General features: G+C 31.7%; 1 long non-coding RNA gene across 1 annotated transcript; it reads right to left on the minus strand.

The window, feature by feature from the left end:
* Window positions 1-825: 825 nt before the first annotated feature.
* On the minus strand, window positions 826-9608 carry LOC149800355 (uncharacterized). Its single transcript, XR_016421365.1, has 4 exons — window positions 9167-9608; window positions 5631-5732; window positions 3995-4071; window positions 826-3751 (listed from the first exon to the last, which is right to left on the minus strand). It is a non-coding gene; the product is annotated as an uncharacterized LOC149800355 (long non-coding RNA).
* Between the last annotated feature and the right edge of the window lie 294 nt (window positions 9609-9902).

Raw genomic sequence — 9902 nt, forward strand, 5'->3', positions numbered from 1 at the left:
TGTTTTACACGAAGTATCTAAAACTAGTTAGGTAGCTTTATCTACATTTAATGACACTGACCTGAAAATGTACTGAGCAATGCCTGCATATGGGATAAAATTTACTATGCTGTGTGGAACAAACTAGCATAATATCAAAAATCTCGACATTGTATGCATGTGTATCACTCTCTCTCTCTCAAAATATTTTTGTATTTCGTGTTCTCAAAGATGGATTGACATAAGTTACTATGTTTTTTGTTATATATTTTTGTTGTTTGATTTTAGAACAACTACGTCAGGCACAGCAGCAGACAACAAGGGTTTTTTTTTTTTAAAGTAGTTCTGAGTGTACAGACACCTTGACTAAGATGACTAGACTGGGATAAGAAAAGTAAGGTTAGCAAAACAGCTAGATTTTTCTGTTTCATGGGTGAGAAAAACAAAATAATAGCCATTTGAAACTTTTATTATGTATTCCCAGCCACAAGAACAGCATAAAAGAATTTAGGAAACATTAATAATTTTCAACAGTGGTAACATCAATAGAGCGGTTCAAATACAAATATTGAAAATAAAGTTTTATAAATGTTCATCTCACGAAGACGTATGATGAGTTTCACTATAAAACGATACAACAGACGACAGCTGATAATAAGAAAAAGAAACATTAGTGGGTAAATATTCGAAGCGCAAATATCTCTGGTCAATTTCATGTGGACATCTTATAACAGAGCAAAATCAAGACCCATTTATTGATGGGATAGAAATGTAAATAAAAGTTTGGGGTTAACAAAATAATTACTGACTGTATACCATGATGAAAGGAGGGGAAAACATTTTTAATACTGTTTAGACTACCTACATTTTAAGGAGCCAAGCAATGAGAACCATTAACTACGTCATAATGTCCAGTAGGAATTGACTTGCAGTCACTCTAGAATTAGTATTGGTGTAAGCAAAATAATAAATAAAAGGAAAACAAACTGTCCAATATATGGAAATATTCTTAATTGGAACAGCTATCAAATTTATTACATCAAAGAAATGAAAAGATTTCTGACTCTCTACTAAGTTTTTTATTGACTAATACCACAATTGTTGTGTCAGTTAACAATCATGAAAATAAATGAAGAAAAGACATTAATGTATGTGTGTATGTGTTTTACATTTTTAACTCATCATTAACAATTTTTCAGTCACATCACTATAATATCTTCAGTGTGACAGTTTGCAGTGATGTCAAGCACTGAGGCATCATGCCGCAGATATGGGGCATCATGTTGCAGATATGTAACATCATGCCCTACCCAGTCACATTATCCTGTCACCAGGCCAATCAGTCCTAACACTAACCTCTTAATACTAAGTGCCAAGTGAGGCAGCTGCTAGTACCATTTTTATAAGTCTCTGATATGACTCGATCAAATGTCATTTATTCTTACCAGCATGTACAATACCAGTACATTGTCTATTTACTGATATGTATTGATTAGGGCTGAAAGCAGCCACATGTTTTGTAGATACAAACAATGGAAGCAGACAGTGCTGTGTTACACGAGAACAAATTTCAAATGACCTACTGACAAAAGTCGAGGATATAATATATAGAGCTAAATTCTTATCTGTCCTTTCAGATGCTACTATTGATTCTGCAGCAGTTAGAGACTGGGAATGCATTCTTGTTAAAGTTGTAGACCCTAATAATAAAAGTAGAAAACTAAGAGAAACTGAAATATCCGGTGTGTTTCAGCTGTCACAGATCTCAACTGCACTGCATTTATATGGTGCAGCTTAAATAAAGTAAACGTTTTTAACAGTCCTGGCTTCCACTATTAAAACAAAGACAAGAGGGTCTTTTATACAGACAAGTCAACCTTTTAATTTACTTGCCCATTGTCAACGTGTTTTTGACAAAAGTTCTGCACCCCTGTTCTCTCTGTGCCATATTATTTTGCTCTTGTATTTAGAAATACAATATAATACTATGTACTATTGTTGAACTACTAGTTTGTGGGATGGATCCCATAACTATGGCTACCTTTGTATGGAAAATAATAATAAAGAAAACAAATATTAATAAAACTATCAAATGGGCATACAAGGAAATGTGATGCTATTATAATTAAACAGTGACAAGAGTATTCTACTCTTCAATATGGCTAGAGCAGCGGTGGGCAAACATTCTAGTGCAAGTGCCGCATACACAAATTTACACCCTGTCGCGGGCCGCATAGTTCATTAAGTAAAATAATTAATATTTGAAATAGCAAAACAAAAGGTTTTTCTAAATAACATCATAATTAATTTTCAGTTGTTAATATGTTGTTAATATTTGAAAACTTAAACTTAAACTTCAAAAGAAGCACATTTATTTCATAAACAGAGTAACATAAACAGAGTCAGTGCGAATGATGACTTGTTCCTAGGCCGCACGAAAACCTTTGGCGGGCCTCACGCCGTAGTTTGCCCACCCTGGGCTAGAGTGTTAAAAACCTGGAAACTTGTATACTATACACATAAGGAAGATATTATCACAATCGCAAATAAATCTTATCTAAATCCAGAAATTTTTGGTTAACATAATAACTTTAGCAAGGGATCCTAATATGTGTACAAACACAATTTCAAATATAGGATGATAAGAAAGTATTTAATGTACACTGTATACATGATTATCAGAGTTTAAAAATGTTGCGTTAACTAAAATTCCAAAAACAAAATTTGACGCATTTTCTTCAACTTCCAATTATTATTTCATATATAATAAATAGGTACTTCACTACTGTCCACTTTTATTTTAAGTAATGTAAATATGAAAAGTACCCCTCTACACTGAACAATTTGGAAAAGTGGATACATTGATAGCAGCATCCTAAAACAGATGAAGCTGCTTATTTTTTGAATCCATGAAATGGCACTCTATCAAGTGAGTCATCATGTCATGTGCAATGCAAATGGCTTTATGTGATTTTTCCAAATTGGTTGTAAACACAGATTTTGCAATGGCAACGTCTGATAAATCACATTTTCTTTCACAATTGTATTGCTAACAACTGGTGGATGTAATGAGGTTTCTTGCAGTAAGGAATTGGACATGGGAGATATAACTTCTATGTTGTCATCTTTTATCCAGTTTTCTCATAGAAGCTGTATCTTTGAAATAAATTCTGCAGTTGCTACTCAAATTCCTGAGCACTGCATTTGTATAGCATTCATAAGTAGTGTATGGACACTGGTGGCATTTTGAAATATTCATCTCATAAATGCAAATACAGTTTGGATCACTATAGACAGAGAAATAACGTGAATTGTGTCTGTAACCAGCACATGTCTTATAACTTAATTTTAAAAATGTACAATGTGATGTAGTTATGTTCAAGGGGAAAAGAAGTATAAGTTTTCCTCATTCAAAAGTGGTGATGACTGCCATAACCCAAGGACAAAAAAAGAGCTGATGTAGTACTATTGGAAAAAACAATACCTGTGAACCTATACTGGAAAATGCAACGAATATAACTTCATATCACATATTTCCAAGTTAAAAACACCAAATATATAATACATAAATTTTAATGCATTTATGTTGCCAATAAGAAAATTAACTGAGTTAAATTCTGAACAGGTATTTCAGAGTTTGGCATAAATGCTTAAGAATCATGCACATAATCTCCACCATTTCCCTTATATGAGGAACATGTCTGAACAGGTAATGGTTCTAAAGGAAGTCTTCCTTAGTGAATTTCACAGGACACTCAGAACAGCTGAATACCTACAATGAAAGAACAGTTTCAACAGTTAAAATGTTACTGCAAAAGGAAAAGGACATAAATGATAACCAAGCTGCATTGTTTTAAATAACAGTTTATTATTTACTATATTTCTAGAATAGTGATTGAAAAATTGATCACATCTAAAGATAAGAGTTTACCTTTACTGGTCAACTGTGAAAGCAGTAGTCACAAAACAATATAGGATACGGAAATACAGATCAAACTTTATATTTTCTACGTACCTTTGCAGGGGCAATTCTCTGGAATAATCTTTCATCTTTGGCTACTGGTTCGTAAAGGCAGCATGAATGTGTTGATCCTTAAAAAAATTATATGATGGCAAGAAATGAAGGCAACCGGTAACAACAACAAAATAATGTCAAAATTAATATGGTCAGATGTAAAAGTTTAATACATCCAAATAAATTTTGTATTAACTACCATTCTAATTACCACATTATCCTTAATTTCATTTTCAGAACAGACATTACTTTCACAGTAGGTGCAGCAATAAACTATAATACCCCAATTATAATAAAGTCTTTTCTTCCGTTATTGGTTCAGAAAGTATCTTTCTGATTGATACAATCATACCTTGACACTGAACAATTCCCTTGTATATGTTATGAATAGCTGTTTGTGATATTACAGGAATAAACACCAATATTCACTATTATCTCATATTGATCGAATCAGCATAAAAAAGTATACATCAGTGCACACATTTAAAAAGATATCTTCCTTACAAAAAACCACGAACAGAATGAAATTACTCAAAGTAACAGCAAACCTGATACAAAAGAAAAAGACACCTGTTGAAAAAGAGACCAAATAAACGTGTCTCTGGTGGAATTATAAGTGTCAAAATAAACACGTCTTTCAAGAAAGAAAATACAATTGAAAACTAAGAAAATGCTAACAATATGATAAGGATACACCCATGGGCTGTAATGGGTGGAATGTGGAGAATATTCATGTTGATCTATAAAATAAATTAATTTTTAACAAATATGCATACAAATGTACTTTCCATTATTATAAACATTTTGCAAATATATATCTAGTTTATGAACAAACTATGATATACATTGATATTACTGGCACTTTCAGTTTTCTCCTAGCAGAAATGAATAAGCCATTATCAATGTATGTTGGTATCTATATTCAGTATATAATCAATAAGCGTTAACGGTTCTCAAATGACTTAGTAATCATGTTGTAACAAAGCAGCTTTACAGCCATCAGTAAATTACTATCAGCCAACATTAGCATAATTTCTCATTATTTTCCTACTCAAGTAAAATCACAGGGACTTTCGTTGGCCATGGCTTTGGACCAATTTTTTTGTTTTTTTAAATACAAAAACTGAGTTAATGTTAGTACTGACAATATTAAAAACTTTTCCTAGGTACCAAGGCAATGGTGTAATGGTGGTGGAATTGAGGTTTTAATACCAATGTTGACACTTAAATGGTCGTATATGGCTGACAGCTTTAATGGTGGGAAAGTAAAATGGATACATCGAGGAAGCAGACCTGCCAACCCTAACAAGGTGTCAGTATCAAAATTGATTTTTTCCATAATTTAGGTTAGTTTACAGTAAGATGTAATAAAAAATAATGTTCTGCTATTGTCAATCTGGAAAATATGCATTTTAAAAGTCCCGAAGTGTGATTCAAGGCTGATGTACCAATGGAAAACATCATGTTCAATAAAGATAAAACTAAATCACAGAAAATTAATAAAATCATAAGTTTAACTATACCATAAAATATGGATCATGGAAGCTAGGTCATAGATAGAACTATCAGTGAACCAAAAACATGTATCTGTTAATTTCAAGGCACATTTCTAATAACAATTATTGTAACATCTCACCGATGGCACTGGACATAAATGCAGATCAGTAGTTATTTTTGATAACTGTCCATGAGGTAAAGCTTGTTCCAATTCTTCAATAAAATTGAAATAAAACTGTTCCTGCAAAAGTGATAAAATATAAAAAATTAAAATGTTTACATAAGTAATTATTTTCATTGCAACTAAACCTTAAATATCATGTATGTTCTAGAGAACAGTACATAAAGAAGTGGAAAACAAAATATATTCTGAACATTCAATTGTTCTCCATGAATTACTCATATGATAATCAAGATGGCCTTAAAAAAATGTAACAGTGAATAAAAAACTGGGTATATAATGGGGGGGTTGGGTTATCACAACTTAAACATAAAGAAATTCATGGTAAGTAACCATTAACACGGTTAGGTTACCAGAAATAATTGTCTTTTATTTATGACTAATGCAGTAGGTGGTTTTGAGAGTTCCTCTTCCAGCTTCACATGCCACTGCTGAAATACATTTCTTCAATAGTGGTTAGCAACCAACAAACATAACTTGTTGTCACTGTTACTATGCACAAGATTATTTTAATATGTTACCCAGTATATAAAATATTTCAGCCAAATAAGTACAATTGTAATAACGAATCAGTTAATATTGTCATTACAAAGTTACTATAATCATGATTAAGGTCTTCATAAGGATCAAAATAATGTTATCTGCCACAGCAGATTTTTCTAGACAAAATATTTTCATAGCCTAACTTATTTAATTTTTGTTTGTGATTTCACCAATTTGTGCTGACAGTAGCATGTGATTCACATTTTCTAAAGTTTCAGTGCACTATTATTATGTTCAAAGATACATGAATGAGAAAAGAAATATCTGACAGTAATTGAGTCACACTTTTCAATGTAGACAAATACAAAAACCTTAAAAATGCTTCTTAAAAATCAACAAAATTACAGCAACATCCTCACTGACATTCACTAATATCTCATGCTGCTCTAACCTGCATAACAAAGTATATATCTGCAAAAACATTTAAATGGTTATCTTCCTGAGAATTATTTTTTAATAGAAACAAATTTCTCAAAGTATCAGCATTAAGTCTTGACACATAAGAAAAGGAAACCTGCTACAGTTAAATAAAAGACCATGCAAATGTGTCACTGAATTATAACTGTAAAATTACGTACATGCCTTTCACGAGAAAGAAAAAAAGAAGAATATGAGAACAATATTATAATGATGGCTGCACACATGGGCTGTAAGGGGTGGAATCTGGTGAAGAATATTCACTCTAATATCAAAATTATTGTGAAATAAAGATGCATAAAAATGTAATTTCCATTATTATTGACATTTTGCAAATATGCAGTTTATGTAAAAAGTGTAAGATAGATTCATATTGCTGGCAATGTCAGTTTTTCACATACAGAAATGAATAGGCCATTCTCAGTCTATGTTCAGTAAATAATCGCTATCAGTTAACAATTCTCAGATGACTTAGTAATCATAATGTAGCAAAGTAGCTATACAGATATCAGTAAATTACTATCAGCCAACAATAGCATCACTGATGATTATTTTCCTGCTCATGTAAAAATATCACATGGAAAAAGGGAAAAGACAAGAAAAATAACAATATTAAACAGTAACAACTTTAACAAAGTATGTAAACTTAAGCTGCATTTACCCAGGTTCCAATAGTCTGTAATATCACACACACACACACACACACACACACACACACACACACATAATGTATGTATTAATGAACACATGCACATTGGATAAACTTGAATCAAATACATAATCAGTGGGCACATTTTGTTTTTGTATGAGTGAACAGATTCAGTTTTATCATCTACAGAATAAGTTAATATATGTTTTAACTAAGCTGCAAGATTGATTATATACTCTATAATTGGAAAATATAGCAGGCATGGCCTTGCATAATAGATTAGATGTACAGTACCAAACCTTAATTTCTAAGATGGCCAAATATTGTAATTTTTAGGTTTCATGTAAATTTTGGGCAAAATATAAATGAATTATCAAAGCAGTAAACAACATTGTTTGAATATTATATGTACAAATGAAGAAAAAATAAGTTAAGTACTCACAAAATTTTGAAACCCACTGGCTTTCATATATACCCACAGGAACCCCAATACGATTTGTATACCTTTGTTAGAAATTGAAAATTCCCATTGCACGAGTGTTGTATATATTCTTTTTTAGTTGTTTTAGACTTTTGCAGGCCAAGCAAATGTTTTTTTAATTAAAAAAATATTGTTAGTAGTAACAATATAACAAATTTCTTTTCTAACGTGTGCACATTCTTAAAATGAATTGAAATAAAAAACAAACCAATTTGGTTAATAATGAATACATTTTGTTATGACTGAATAATAAATAGTAATTTTAGAAATAATACCATTATAGTAGGTAGTGAACATACTGAGCTTTTGTACTGTGAATAAAGATATGCCACACTTAATGATTTTATTATATGCTGATGAAAGGATAATTTAATGGTAAATTAAGATGAACATTCTGACTAGTATAATTTTACTGTAAATTAACATGCACATTCTGAGATTACATTAACATTAAAAAGTGGCATGATTTATATCATCATTTGTATTGTAACTGACAGATAGCAATTCGAGTCATCGGTGAAAGATGTTTATTTGTTTTTTAATGAAGCTTTACCAATGTATCAGTTACATAACTATAAGGTTTCCTTGTCACAGTCTATAGCAGGGGTGCACAACCATTTTTGGCCAAGGGCCAGATTGCATTTTCTAAGACCACTTGAGGGCCACAGACACATTTCTTTAATATTATTACTGTTCACAGGCCAGATTTCTGTGTTGTTTAATTTGTCCTGAGGGCCGGACAGAACAAGTTTGTGGGCCAGATTCGGCCATCTGGCCAGGGTTTGTGCACCCATGGTCTACAGTGATGTCTAACACATGCCGAAGACATATTATATCAGTGCACAACTATTAGGCATTAGATAGCTATAGCAAAGAATGTTACTGCACAGATAAAGCTAGAGTATAATAATTTTGATCTATGAACAATAGATGTGTCAATGACTTTTACAATTTCTGGGTGGGTGTAGATATGACATGATCATATAAATCATGTTTCATATGAATAATTCCATGAAATCTTTGTGAAAACCCAGACCTAACCTGTGACTATCAACCATAAAGTGGAACATGGATATCATAATTATATAACATTATCAATATACATAAACAAATTATCTGTACTTTGGTTAGTCCAATTACTCTTAAGTAAATAATAAGTACATTAATAATTTTACCTGTCTCTTTAAAAAGACAAACATGATTTAGGACTTTTTAAAAAACAAGTAGGGGCACAACATTATGATTTAACATGGACATATTGCTGTAATGGAGATGCCATTCAAAGAAAAATTTAAAATGAACTAATTACCAAAGAACTTTAAAGAATATAGACTGATATGACTATGTGACCTTATTCATGTTAAAAGCAAGTTTTAAGTAAAAACTATAATTTATGTTAATCACCTTATCCTTGTAATTCATCGACTTAAGTTTGTCTCTGGATGGAAACTGCTTTACTACATCTGCATAAGACATACGGATGGCACAGGTCCGATGATAAAAAAATTTCAGTGCTATTTATCTGCACCATGTCCACACAAACAACAAATGACTCCAATACTGTTTTCAATACATATGCACCATTTCTGTTTACATGGAGTCCATCAAGTGCCAAATGCATACTTCGATCAAACAATGGGTTATAGTCAATACAATGGCACTTATCACATTCTTGGCTTAAAAATGCCATCATTTAGTGCAGCACATCTTCTATGTAAGTCTGGTAAAACAGTCGAGTTTCAATGCAAAGATTTAAAGTTAACGGTGGTTCGAGGCAGAATTCCAAACATCGACCAACATCGTGGGATTCGTTTCCAGCAGCTGATGAATAAAGTCTCTGTAACAACTGAAAGAAATGTACCAAAGAATTAACTAAACTAAAATGTGACTAATAAATCTGTGAAAATTTAGAAAATCACCATGGTAACTGCTGGTATTTGGAAATATAAACAAAATGATCCAAACATAGAAACATCTGCTACCACGGTTATTTTGTTCAACTCTCAAGCTCTAAGCAAAAATAACTATCCCATTTTGACATCATATGGCAAGATTTAGGAACAATGCACACTATTAAATTTTGTTGTAGCAATGTAAAAATCTTATGCAATGGTACAAATTTTCTCATAAAGTCATGTAT

The sequence above is a fragment of the Sinohyriopsis cumingii genome, chromosome 5 (assembly GCF_028554795.1).
Source record: "Sinohyriopsis cumingii isolate HCF-2022 chromosome 5, ASM2855479v2, whole genome shotgun sequence".
NCBI classification, from domain to species: Eukaryota; Metazoa; Mollusca; class Bivalvia; order Unionida; family Unionidae; genus Sinohyriopsis; species Sinohyriopsis cumingii.